Below are 15,195 nucleotides of genomic sequence, written 5' to 3'. Positions count from 1 at the left end.
GATATTGGGTGAGATGAAACAAGCAGAATCTGTTCCACTTGTTCAGTCATCAAAGAGACCTTCACAACCAGAAGAACCTAAGCACAATGATTAGACCATCACTTCCACCCGGTGTCATTCCCACCTCCCACTCCATCATAGCCATCATACCCATGCCATACTCACCTCCATTAGCCTAAACCACTAAACCCACCGAACATACTCATCATACTCACCAAACCCATCCCGTTTCACCACCATTTCCCAATATCCACTAATTCATTTCTCTCCTTATCCACTCCCCCAATGATTACCCACACCCTTCATGCCCGTCCATCAAACCCATCAATGCATTCTCCCATAAGCCCCTTTCATTCACCCCCATCATACATGAACCTATGTACATCACCTTACAACATCATGCCATTAATCACTCTTCATACCTACTGAAGTTGTCTTCATACCCATTTCTCTTTTCCATCTTTTTCACTATGGAACCTACTTTCTCTCTCTCTAAACAATGCATGAAACCTTTCACGTTCAGCGTGGGCAATGTGGGAACCCGATCGAAGCCAAGTTCTGGGAGGTAGTCTGCGCTGAGCACGACATTGATTCCACTGGGCGCTATGAAGGCGACACATAACTAATTCAAACTTATGCATCTATGGTCCAAGTAGTTGAAGTTGGGCTGTTATCCACACAATCAAAGGAGCATGTTGAAGGGTATCCAGTCCGCCCAGTCTGCAATGAGCCATGCTGCCCTAGATGAGGTAAGGGAAATATCAAAAAGTGTTTAGAATAAGTAAACTGATGGCACTACTGCCATGGATGCTGATGTTGCATCAGCCTTGCATAAACGGGAAGTTGCTCCAACAAATGATTCCTTCAAGTTCACATGGTTCTAGGACCATGAAAGCATAAGCTATATACTCTGGATCTGAGTTCTTGGAAAGTGCTTCTACTAGGAATGAAGTTGGAATTTTTCTAGAAACAACAAGTTTTTATGCTGAACAAGGTGATCATATTTTGATATTGGGTCACTTGAGGAAATCTCCAAGACATTTCAAGTCTGTAATGTTCAAATTTAAGGTGGCATCAGTCTTCATATTGGTTCATTTACTGAAACATCTAGTAGAATCTTCTGGGCATAGGTGGTGAACCAACGACCATTGTTTCTTGGGGACTCAGAGATTGATGAAGTGTTCAAGAGCTTCAGGGTATTGGACACACCAAATGAGGACACATGGCCAGGAATGATTTCCTTGCCTGATTTTCCTAAGTGGCCTCTTAAGGATCTTACAACTGTTATCCCAAATCTTGAATCAACTTGCATTGATCTTTTTTCCAAAATGTTGTACCTGGATTCCAATAGAAGAAGCATGAGGGCATGGGTGTATTTTACGAGGGGTTCTCAGCTGGTTTATTCAAACAAGCTACATACATCACTGCATGACTTGGTTTGTTTAGAATTTTGACGGCCAAAGCCACTAAAGCCAATGATAGGAAACTCCTAACTCGGTATCAAAAAACTCTTTATGGGCCAGCTAATCGAGATAATCAGTTGCTTGACTTAGTCATTCATATCAGCTTATTCAAATGTATTTAATTGTATATATTTATGTATTTAATTGTATTTATCTATCATCCATAGATATAGGATTCAGTTTGTAACCTTCGTAGTTTGTAGGATCTTCAACCACTCTTGGATATGTATTTATACGTTGTTTCATTAATGAGAAGTATTCAGCTTTGTAGTCTGTTATGGTATCAGAGCAAAACCAGAAGTAACAAATTCCAATTTTCTCCCAAAACTCCTCCTCTCTTCAATCTCAAAAAGCCATGGCTACCTCTTCCCCCTCCATTCTCACCACAAATGATTCCCACAACACCCTTATCAGCATTAATGTTGCTGCCCAAACCCCTCTAAAACTCACATCCACCAACTACCTCTCTTGGAAACTACAATTCCACACCCTCTTCATTGGCTATGACCTCTTAGGATATATAGATGGCTCCAAGCCATGTCCTTCAGCCACTCTCACACATAATGACACAACCAGATCCAACCCTACTCATACCTTTTGGATCCGACAAGACCAATTGATCTTGAATGCAATCATTGGCTCCATCTCCCACACCATCATACCATTTATTGCATAAGCCAAGACAGCCCGTGAAGCATGGACAATCCTAGCCACCACCTACGCTAAGCCTTCTCGTGGCCGCATCAAACAAGCCCAAAGCCAACTAAAGCTAATCACCAAAGGCTCTGACAGTGTCACTTCATTTCTGCAATCCATCAAGGCAAAAGCTGATGAGCTTGCCCTTCTTGGAGCCCCACTCAACGCAGAAGATCTCACTGACAAGATACTTGATGGCCTTGGTGATGAATACAGAGAACTCACACGTGCTATCTAAGCTAGAGACATGCCTATAACCTTTGAGGAACTACATGAAAAGGTTCTCAATTTTGAAGCTTCGGTGATCACCCCCAAACCAGACCCCCTTTAGTTTCCTGCCACTACTAATCCCACGAGCAGGAACCCAACACCTAGGCGCTCACCTACACTTTCAGGCACCACCAATCATACATGGCACCCCTCCAACAGCCACCAACACAGGTATCCTCCTACATAAACCAGCGGCCAACCCACACCTCAAGGTAATCGCCCATTTCGACCATACTTGGGTTATTGCCAAATCTGCAGGATACAAGGACATACAGCAAAATAGTGTTCCTCTTTTCGGCTAGTCCCAGTGTGGACCCGCATTTTTCACGTGCGTCCTCACTCGATCGGCGAGACTCGCTTTTTTATTGGTGAAAAATTAATTTTTAGAAAAAAGTTGGAGTCGCCACTTATTTTATTTTTATTTTTGAAGGGAAAATAAAACAAGAAATAAAACCCTAAGAAATGACTCCATGAATTTTGGAAAAGCGTGTCTTTGAAAAACCCGAGTCTAAGTCCGGGGATCAGGTTACCTATTAGGAAGGTACCTTTAAAAGGTAGCACCCCTCTAAGCCCTCTAAAGGTCTCTATTAACTAAATTAAGGGAAGCGTGGCAATTAAATGGTTGATCATGGATACCTAAGTAGGCTAGGTGATTCCAAAAACATAGCATATCAAACAAGATCAAATCACAATTAAAGAAAGTTAAAAATGCATACCTGGACGGCTTCCCAAGCGCTATCATAAAACATAAGAGATTAATTTGGAGATACATCATACAGCACGTGTTTTATTAGAAATGATCAAACAATGAAACATGTATATTAGAACACTCAAGCATTATTAGACATAAGCATTATTTCACAATGACAGACATATTCACAGAATTCAGAAAGTAGGTGATAGAGGACATACCTGGATAGCATAGATAATTTGTAACGTGCTTCCTCAAGTTGTAAGGGGTTAGATAATAAATAATAAAATATAGAAATCCTAGCATGCTCGTTATCTAATTAGCATAGCAAAAGTGATCACAGTATACCGATTCATTAATTATCACTTACATCTTGTATATAATTCCTAAAAAAATAGATAGACATGATTTCAACAAGTGTCAAATGTGGCAACAAAAATAAATTTTGAAAAGATTTTCTTATGTAGGGGTTTCACCAATTCCCCAATCGATATACACGAATTTAGCTTAGAATTATCCCATTTATTTGGGACCACAAGCTTTGATTCGTGTTTTATTCAAAACTGTAATTTTATTTGAAAGATGTGAACCGATCAAAACATGGTTGCACATTATTTTTAAAAAATGAGATTTTGATTCTAAGAACTCTAAATGAATTTTTGAAATGGATTTTTAAGGAAAATGAGATTTTGAGAATAGTGTTGTATTTTAAAAATAAAAAGAAATTAATTTGAAAGCAATAAAGTGTATGAATCAAAATACCAAGCAAAACAAAAGAGAACGAAATCACAAAGTAGAATTTTTGACAACCAAGAAAATTGAAGGTGAGAATGGAGGCTAATCTTCACTATTTTCCGATAACCTCTGAAAAGTAAATTTCACCAGAGACTACCAAAGCAATAAATTATTCAAACTTAGGTCAAATAAGCTAACGAGGTACTTACCAAGAATTAATGACGAATATTCAAGAAACACATCCATTAAGAATAACAATCAAGAATTAGCATGAGATCAATTAAACACACAAACGCATCTAGATTGATTAAAATGAGCCAAATTAAATCAAAGCAAACAATAATTTTCAAACATAGAATTGACTTCATTAATGAGCTAGTATTATATAAAATGCATAAACTGAATAGATGTGTGAAACTAAATCAGAGTAAACTAAAGGCATGAATTTTTAAGTATAGAATTGATTTTATTAATGACCTAAAATTATAAAACACCTAAAATAATTAAAATGAATCAGATTAAATGAAAACAACTAAAAAAATACGAATTCATGGAATCAATTACATTATTAAAATGAAATCTAAGTTTAAAAATATTTTTAACACCAATTATGGCAACCCTAAAATCAAATATTTGACACTTAATATTAACTATTTTAATGAACACAAATTTCTCTTAAACCAAAAATTAAATTAAAGAAAAACTATCTAAGACAAATTTTAAAACTATGTCTCTAGCCTATAACACAAATCTTGTTAATAAATAAATAAGTAGTTAGCATACAGATAAATAGAAATCAAGCTTAACAATGACTTATAATGACATAACAGTAAATCTACAAAGAACTTTTAACATATTGTATTGATGGATAAAAAAAATATAAGAATAGAGAAGCTTACCCAACCGGATGTGTACGGGTAGTAGTCTTCCCAAAGTGGCAGCTGCTTGAATGATTCGACTGGCCAAAACCAACTGGTTGTGCGTGCTCCAAAACAACCCGTAATGGTGCGAGGTTGACATGAAAGGGCTAGCAAATGAACTCCGGCTTCTATGCTTGATACTAACCTGCTGTGGCGCTATCAAAACAGCCCGGATGTGTGCGTTTGATTCGATGAAGGGCAAGCAAATGACCAGTTGCTGTGCTTGGAGCAAAACTGGATGTGCGCGGCTGGTTCTTCTCTTGTCTTTCAATGATGCGGCTGTTCCGGAAATCTTCCTCTCAATGGTGCGGCTGCATCCTCTCACATTCCAGAAAATAATCTTGCTCCTCTCACCCGGATTCCCCTTAGTGCGACTGCTGCCACTTTTTCTTTTGGTGTCACCCTTTCTTCTTATGCATGCTGAAAGCGTCTCAAGTATGGTACGGCTGGTCGTTCTTCCTTCCCTAAAGGCATCAAACTCTCTCAAAATAAAAAATACCTCTTTTCTCTGCCTATTCTCCCAACCTTTGGTAAAGGAAAAGAAAAAGTTGTTGTTTGGCTCTTTTGTTGGTGCGGCTCTCTGATGCAGTAATGCTTTCCGAAACTTTTCTGGTGCGGCCCACCTCTGTTCTAAAACACGGACTGATCCTCTTTGAAAACAGCAGCCCCGAATCACTCCTAAACACAGACTGATTCTCTTTGAGAACAGCAGCCCGCTCTTCTCCTCTCTCTGAAAATCACAACCTCACCCTTCAAAACACGGACTGATCACTCCTATTCTCCAGCCACCGTGATGGAAGACACCGTAGGAAAAGTTCCTTCCTCTCATCGTTTTCCTCTCTCTTGAATGCAAAAATATTTCCTTTCTTTCACGGTGCAGCTGCCACTTCCCTCCAGAGAATCCTTTCCTTCTCAATGGTCCCGTTGACTCTACCAACATGGAAAAAATCCCTCACCAGTCTAGAGAAAACCCGTAATCTTCCGCATCAGTCCAACATGATTAGAACCCTCTCATTTTGAACCTAGCCTTCATTCCATTCCTATACACACCGAACATCTTCTTTTCACCTGCCAAATCAGCTTTGGTAAGTTTCTAAACCTTCCCATCTCTCTCTTTCTTCCCTTTTTCATATCTGTCTTGGGTTGAATGCTCTTTCAAATCACGGTCGAATCTCCCTTCCATAGAACCATGCAATAAAAATAGTAAAAACAAAATCATCCAATTAAATAGTAATAATAATAATAATAATAATAATAAATAAATAAATAAATAAATAAATAATAATAATAATAATAAAGATGATTAATCATATACATGTACAAGATAACCAAAATATTATTTCATGATAAAGAAACATAACGTTAGTATCTTATAATCTCCTAAAAATAAATAAATAAAAGAACAAATAAACTAAAACCCACTTAAAACAAAAATCAAACAAATAGAATTCCAGAAGACAAACCTTAGTGTACTAAGCTTAAAGAACTACCCAAGGGATTCTAAGTGGGCCTAAAGTGTACTAAGTGAACCTAAGGTGCCTAAGTGGGCCTAGGGTGATGCCTAATGGGCCAAGTGCGTCTAATGGGCTTAGGGTGTACTAAGTGGGCCTAGGGTGGCTAAATGGGCTTAAAGTGATCTAAGTGGGCCTAGGGTAACTAAGTGGGCCTAAAGTGATGCCTAATGGGCCAAGTGTACCTAAATGGGCCTAGGGTGCCTAAATGGGCCTAAAGTGATCTAAGTGGGCCTAGGGTAACTAAGTGGGCCTAAAGTGATGCCTAATAGGCCAAGTGTACCTAAATGGGCCTAGGGTTACCTAAATGGGCCTAGGGTGCCTAAGTGGGCCTAGAGTGCCTAAAAGCTATCCTAAAAAAAAAGCAAGAAAAGCCTAAGTCTAAGTTAGGGCTGCCAAGGTCACAATAAGAGGTCAAATCATCCCTCAACCAAAGTCTCCAAGGTGGCTTAGAAAAGATAGGCTACACGAGTATTAACGAGCCACCAGGGAATTGCTATAAACGACATGTGCGAGGAAGACAAAATAGAGGGTCTACACCCAGTCAACACATCCAACAGTCTTTCTCCTGTTTCAAACAATCCCTCTGCCACCCCATGGCAACCAAAGGCCCATTATGCCTCCTACACTCCCAGCCACACATCTTGGCTCCTCGACAATGGCGCATCTCACCATGTTACAACTGATCTACACAATCTCTCCATGCATACTCCATACAATGGCTCGAATGACATTATGATTGGTGATGGCTCGGGTCTCTCCATTACTCATACCGGTTCTTCCTCTCTCTACACAACTCATAACACTTTTAAATTGAACAATGTTCTCTATGTTCCTACTATGAAAAAGAATCTCATTTCCATTTCTCAATTTGGTACCTCAAATAATGTCTCCTTTGAATTCTTACCAACTGCTTTGCTTGTAAAGGACATTCAAACGGGGATAACACTTCTGAAGGGCAACACTAAAGATGGCGTCTATGAGTGGCCGGTATCTCCACACTTGCTTGCATTTTCCAGCCTCAAAACAACTTTAGCCGAGTAGCATCAAAGATTAGGACACCCAACTTTCAAAATTCTGAAACAGATTGTTTCCAAAAATAAACTCGATTTCTCTTCTTCATTATCCAATAATTTTTCATGTAATGCTTGTTTGAGTAATAAAAGCCACAAATTGTCATTTTCTAAATCCACCATTGTCTCTTCTCAACCCCTTGAAACTATCTTTTCTGATGTTTAGACATCTCCAATTATATCAAATAATGGATTCAAATATTATGTCATTTTTGTGGATCACTTCACCCGATATATTTGGTTTTATCCTTTTAAGCAAAAGTCAGAAGTCAAAGATATTTTTATTCGATTTAAAGCAATTGTTGAGAAACACTTTGATAAAACCATCAAAACACTTTATTCAAACAATGGTGGTGAATATATTACCCTTGCCCATTTTCTTTCAACAAATGGTATTTCTCATCTCACTGCACCACCTCACACACCTGAACACAATGGATTTTCTGAACGTAGACATCTTCATATTGTAGAAACTGGACTAGTCTTACTCTCTCATGCATCTCTTCCTTTAAGTTATTGGTTTTATGCCCTAGCCACAACAGTTTACCTAATAAATCGCATGCCAACACCCACACTGAACCTTTCCTCTCCTTATGAAAAAAATTTTACAACAGCTCCTAATTACTCAAAACTCAAAATTTTTGGTTGTTTATGCCATCCCTAGCTTAAACCATATACTACCCACAAACTCCACACTCGATCCAAACCATGTGTCTTCCTTGGATACTTTTTAACTCAGAGTGCCTACTACTGCCTTGATCCACCCACGTCTAAAATATATGTCTCTAGGCATGTTAAATTTGTTGAGTCTGTCTTTCCCTTCTGTCATCTCTCTGCTCCTTCCTCTTGTCCTCCATCAGATTCCATTGCTACTTGGCTTCCACCACCCCTTCGCATTCCCAACTTGCCTTTGGTACCACCACTCAATCCGTCATCTACCGTGGATGCTCAACAGCAATCCCCCAATGCCGCTTCACCACCACCAGACCTGCCTGCCACATCACCTCCATCACCATCACGTGAACCTTCACATCCCCACAATCCCCAACACCCATCACCACATATAAGCCCACCCGAGCCTCAGCCACAACCCATTCACCCACCCCATGACTACTAGAGCCAAAAACAATATTCGCAAACCCATCACCAAACTGAATCTTCACACTCAATTAACCAAAAGTGATGATCATGAACCAACCACCTTGACCCAAGCTCTCAAATATCATAAATGGCGTCGAGCCATGTCTAAAGAGTATGATGCTTTAGTAAAGAATGGCACATGGGCTCTAGTTCCACCGGATAACAGTCAATATCTGGTTGGTTGCAAGTGGATTTTTAGAACTAAACGCAAATCTGATGGCTCTGTTGAAAGGTTCAAGGCCCGATTGGTGGCAAAAGGCTTCCACCAACATCCTGGAATAGACTACCACGACACATTCAGTCCCATTGTAAAACCAACTACTGTCCGCATTATTCTCAGTATCGCCGTCAATCGTGGTTGGTCCTTAAGGTAACTTGATGTTAACAATGTCTTTCTTCAAGGACATCTATCAGAGAATGTATACATGTTACAGCCACCAGGATTTGTTGATAATGACAACCCCTCTTATGTCTGTAAACTCAACAAAGCAATATATGGCCTGAAACAAGCCCCTCGGGCATGGTACCATGAACTCAGAAACTTTCTTCTATAGTTTGGCTTTCAGAATTCATATGTTGATCATTACTCTTTGTCTTTCATGCTGATGGCCACACTATGTATCTCCTTGTTTATGTTGATGATTTAATTCTCATAGGTGATAATGCTACCAAAGTTAATCACTTCATTGTCATCCTTGCTCAACGATTTTCCATCAAAGACCTTAGTTTACTAACTTACTTTTTGGGTGTGGAAGTTGTCCCAAACAAACATGGCTTGTTACTCTCACAAAGGCGATATATTCTAGATCTTCTCACTCAAACCAAGATGCAAGATGCCAAGACTGTTCCTACTCCCATCCCAACCAGTCCGACTCTCATGTTAAACTCAGGTTTTTCTCTGTTTGATCCCACTGAGTATCGCCAGGTAGTTGGGAGCCACCAGTATTTGCTCATAACAAGACCAGACATCGTCTTTGCTGTCAACAAATTGTCCCAATATATGCACTGCCCAACAACTGCACATTGGTCCTTTGTCAAACGCCTACTACGTTATCTTGTTGGCACCGTTGATGATGGTTTACAACTCTACAAAGACTCTACTCTCAACTTGCATGCGTTCTCAGATACCTCTCTCAGTCTCCAAGCCTTTTCTGATGTTGATTGGGCAAGGGACAAGGACATTTTTTGCTCAACCGATGCTTACGTTGTTTATCTTGGTATAAATCCAATCTTCTGGAGTTCTAAAAAACAACGGACTGTTGTTAGATCCTCCACTAAGGCGGAGTATCGCTCAGTTGCAAATACAGCTGTTGAACTTAATTTCATTTGTTGTCTCTTGACTGATCTTGGTATTTCGCTTCCCTCCTGCCCTATCATTTACTATGATAATATAGGGGCCACTCAACTCTGTTCCAATCCAATTTTTCATTCTCGTATAAAGCATGTTGCAATAGACTTTCATTTTATCACGGATCAAGTTCAAAATGGAGCTCTTCATGTAGCCCATGTCTCCTTTGAAGATCAGCTTGCAGATGCTCTTACCAAGCCACTTCCATGACAACGTTTTCTTCAACTTAAACACAAGATTGGACTTCTCTCCCAAGCTCCATCTTGAGAGGGCATAATCGAGATAATCAGTTGCTTGACCTAGTCATTCATCTCAGCTTGACTTAGTCTTTCATATCAGCTTATTCAAATGTATTTAATTGTATTTATCTATCATCCATAGATATAGAATTCAGTTTGTAACCTTCCTAATTTGTAGGATCTTCAACCACTCTTGGATATGTATTTATACATTGTTTCATTAATGAGAAGTATTCAGCTTTGCAATTTGTTACCAGCTGCTGGAATGATTGAAGTTTGCGCTAGTAATCCAACATATTTGGCACTCATTCGTATGCAGGCTGATGCCACCTTACCTGTCACTCAATGCCAAAATTACGTAAATGCATTCCCTGCTCTTTATTACATTGTTGAAGATGAAGGGGTCCTGGTGGAAAAATGCGGGCCCTATCGTAGTGAGAGTAATGGCACTGAACATGAGCATGCTTGTCTCTTGTGATCAAAGGGTCGAGTTTTTCAAGGATAATGTGGGTTGTGTGAGACCTTACGTGGCTAAACTTGGACTTGTTGCTGAGAGTCCTAACAACTATCATATCGGGCTTGGAGGAACACCTAATCAAACCTCATTGGCAATGATGGATCCGCAGATGCGTCAAACTGTTGCATGGTTTGCATGGTCACCCTCCCTAAGCTCATTTTTCACAGCCCATACCTGCATGCATGTCTTTAAAATTGATTCTTTGAAAAATCCAATTTTCCAATAATTTAATTCTCAACTCCTCATCCCTCTTTAATGTTCAAGTTCATCAAAATTCAAATTTTAATAAAATTTTGCCGTCATTTTTCTTTCTGGCAAGCAATTTTCATATTTCCTCTGTTTTTTAAAATGTTTTGAAATAAGCAATAATTAAATTTCGTAATTTCAAGTGATGGAATTTTTTGAAATTGATTCATGCAAAAATAAATTGGGTTTTGGTCGGGGCCCAACATTGGTGATGCTTTCTTTAAAATAAAAATTAATCTAAGTGAAGTGTTCTGAGTGACATTAGTGGTTTCATATTCTGTTTAGTGATGTGTGTAACATATTTTATGCTCATTCTTGTGCATTAACCCCATTTTCTAATAGCGCATTGTTGTTTGCTGCAAATGTACACATTCTCTCTCCCTCTGACCATTCTCCTTGTATGCTTTGGCTTTCAGTATGTGATCATGTTGATATCTATTAATCTCCTTACTAATTGCCATGATTGTTTCATCTTATTAGTAGAGACCCATCTTTAGGGACTTAGAGGGGTGCTACGGTCTTTACCATACCTTCCCAATAAGTAACCTGACCCCAGAGCCCCGATCCGATTTTTCACATACCATATTTTCCAAAATAATGAGTCACACTTAGGGTTTTCTTTCTTATTTTGTTTACTCTTTAAAAATAAAACAAAAATAAGTGGTGACTCCAAGTCATTTTCTAAAAAAATAAATCATTTTCAAATAAAAAGCGAGTTCTCCATCAAATGGAAGCGCATGAGCAGAAATACGGGGTCCACAATATGCTAAAAAAACAATGAAGAAGATAAAAATATTTCATGATGGAGAAAATGTAAAAAAAAAAAATAATAATTTATATTATTGTTTATTAATGGAGTGACATGGACTGGGGAGCTTAAAGTAAAAATTGAAAGAAAAAAAAAGTTAGAGAAAATGGCAAATTGTGGAGCGTTGAGGTCCAAAATTACATTATTGCATGAGTTAAAATAAAATGTTTATAAAAAATAATTTTTAAATTTTTATATTAGTTTTTTTATAGCATGTGCTTCTTAAAAGAAATTAATTAAATAAATATAAAAGTTTTTATCAAACTTAAAAGTTAGCTTCCACATTTTGTGAGGGCAACACCATTATCCGTTCAAAGGTGTAGCAAATAATAGCAATTATTTAGACTTTATGAGAGTATTTGATAAAACTTAATACTTATAACTTAATAACTTAAGTTAGTTTTAAGATAAATTACACTTAAATTGTTGATTTAAAATTTATTTTTTAATTTTTACTTTAAGTATTGAGGTTGCTAGATAAAATTAACTTAAAATTTACTATAAATTATCATATTAATATATTTATCCTCATAAATTATAATTAGGGTAAAGAAAATTGAGTAATAATTAAAGTCGTTGAGTAGTAAAAGAGATAATGAAGATAATTAAAGTAAATAAAGGTAAAAAGGTAAACTAAGTATATGGATATAAGAATAGATTAATTATTTTTACTTATTACTTAAGGTTCTTTTTACTTTAAGTCATACCATTAAATTATTTTATCAAATATATTTAATTTACTTAATGACTTAAATTAAATTATTAAATCACTTTAAATAATAAAATATGTTTACCAAACACCCCTATAACTATAGTTAATTGCTCTCATTTAATGAAAATTTTACAATAATACTATATATTTATTTATAATAATTCATTTCACTATGTAAATAATATCCCTCACTTTATTTAAAATAATACCACTTCATTATCATATAGTGGCTTTATTTTTTACTATTAAATATTAATAATGAAGGGCCCATCAATGAATCTCAACAACCATCTCTTTATTTTTTATTATAAAATACTAATAATGGAGAGTCAACTCAATAAATGTCAACATTCATATCTAAATTTTCAAAACTTTTTTATTTATTTGCATTCTATCATAATTTTTAAGATAACTTAATTATAAAATACTCTTTATTTTAGCGAATTACAAAAATTAATCTTATATTTTCACCAATAAATATTTAGTGGCTTTTTGTTTTTTTTATATGTGATATCAATTTGTCTTTTGATTTTAGACTCTGTTTTCATTTTGTTTTTTTTTTTTTTTTCTCTTTTTTGATTTGTAACTCATTTCCAAATGTATTTGACTTAATAGAAAATTTCAAAATATTTTATTTTTATTTGAATACAAAAATGTAAAATAGTGACTTTCGACTTTTCTAACCTCAAAATTCTTAAAGTCCACTCATCATCTCACACTCAAGTCTCTTTTGATGATGGTCGTTGTTGGTGTCCTTATGTTGCCAACTTCTTGTTGCCAATATTCTATTTCTAACCTTCACTTTCAATAGGATCTAAATAATTGTTTTTCTTCTTTATTTTCCCTTTTTATCTAGGTTTCTTAAAATAGGTTTTTCAATCGTCTTTACTCTTTCTTTATTCTATCTGGGATTTTATTTTCTTTAAGGATATATTTGGTTCTCAGAAAAATTGAGGGGAAATGTGAGAGAAAGAAAATAGAAATGAAAAGTAGAAGGAAATAAAAAAAAAATTAAAATCAATTAATTATTTTAATATGTTTTTTCAAACTCATTTCACTTATTTTTTTTCATCATATTAAGCTTAAATAATTTCAAAATGTATAAATTTTTAACTAATTTTAATTATATTTAATTTTCTCTTTTATTTTCGATAATGAAACCACACTTGAGAAAACCATTTTTCCTAACATTTTTGTTCTTTTCTTAGTATTTTTTGGCAACTAAATATAATCTAATAGTTTTTCCTTTTCTATTTTGTCTTTTACTTAGTTCATTTAGATGTCATCATTTTCTTGATTTGTTCGGTTATTGGGTTGTTAGAAAGTGTAAAAGAAATGGCAAGAAAATTTTGGGGTTTTTGGTTGTTTGTAGACTCTTCATTAGTTACCAAATGTTTAATGTATAGTTGGATGTGTTTAGGTTATGTTTGGTTCTCAAATAGTACTAAGAAAAAAAACAAAAATATTAAAGAAAATTGTTTTCTCATATTTGATTGTCTTATAAAAGATACTAAAGAAAATAAAATACAACTAAGATTAATTAGAAATTTCTACATTTTGAAATTATTTAATCTTGATATCAAATAGTTAAAATTGGTTAAATGAGTTTAAAGTAGCATATAAAAATAATTTATTGACTTTAAATCTATTTTTTATTTTCCTTCACTTTTTCTCTATTTTCTTTCCCTCAAATTTTCTTGAAACCAAACATAACCTTAAAGAATGTAGGGAATAGACATGTTCATATCATTTTGCTTCTTTTTCTTTTTTTTTAATAAGAAAGGCATTCATGTTGTTGCATCTTGGTTGTTTCTTGAAATGTCTAGACATCATCCATCCATAAAAAGAAAAGATTTGGACAAAAAAACAAGAAAGAAATAGAAATGATAGTCTTGCATTTTTACTATTCCTTAGAATATGCACAAAATAATAACAAGAATTAACCTATCAATAATTTAAACATCTCTATATTCAACAAAATCCCATTGACTAGAAGATTTTAACAGCACCATTGAATCATTGGACTCATTCGCCAATCTATGAATATAAAAATGAAATAAAGGGCAATTCACGAAGTTGGGCCCATTCACCCTTAATGAGAATTGCTTAAGTCAGGTAAGGGTCACAAAGATTGATATGTTTAGGGTATCTAGACAAACAATGCAAATAGAGGATTTGGGATTTGAGTTTTGTCATTTTTGTACTTGCACTTCCTTGAAAAAGTAAGGAAATGATGCAAGTTGACACAACTCAAATGAATTCCCTAGATGCATCCCTTGAGCAAAGCCATGGATAGGAATTGAACCCATAAAAGAACTCTCTAAAGTCTTAAGCAACAAGTGATCTTGAAAATAGAAAGGATATGAAGGAACACCCAAATGAACAACATTGATTACATGCTTGAAACGATTTGGGGAAAGGCAATCTACCAAATGCCAACCATGGCAAAGGGAAAAATACCACAAAAAAAAAAAAAAATGAGATAGAAAGACTTTAACCATCCAACTCCTATGGAACCTAAAATCGAGTTCCACTCTTATCCATTCCTTCCTAATCACAAAAAAAATCAAAAGACAACCATTTCTCTCCCAATCTTTTTTCAAAATTAGGAAGAATAAACACCAAACTTTGGGAACAAGTTTTAGGAGCACAATGCCAATTGTTACTTTTATGAAGCTTCATGTGGTGAAAGAAGAGTATTTGCCCTAAACTCATACATTAACTCTCAACTAAATTCAAGATGTTCATACTCATCAATTGATGAATCATGTTAGGATGCACTTGAGAGCAGCGTGTAGGGAATTAAATCGAATTCCCAACCCGTGA

Source organism: Vitis vinifera, chromosome 4 (genome assembly GCF_030704535.1).
Source record: "Vitis vinifera cultivar Pinot Noir 40024 chromosome 4, ASM3070453v1".
Taxonomy (NCBI): domain Eukaryota; kingdom Viridiplantae; phylum Streptophyta; class Magnoliopsida; order Vitales; family Vitaceae; genus Vitis; species Vitis vinifera.
The sequence above is the reverse complement of the archived record's forward strand: the minus strand, read 5'-3'. Positions refer to the sequence as shown.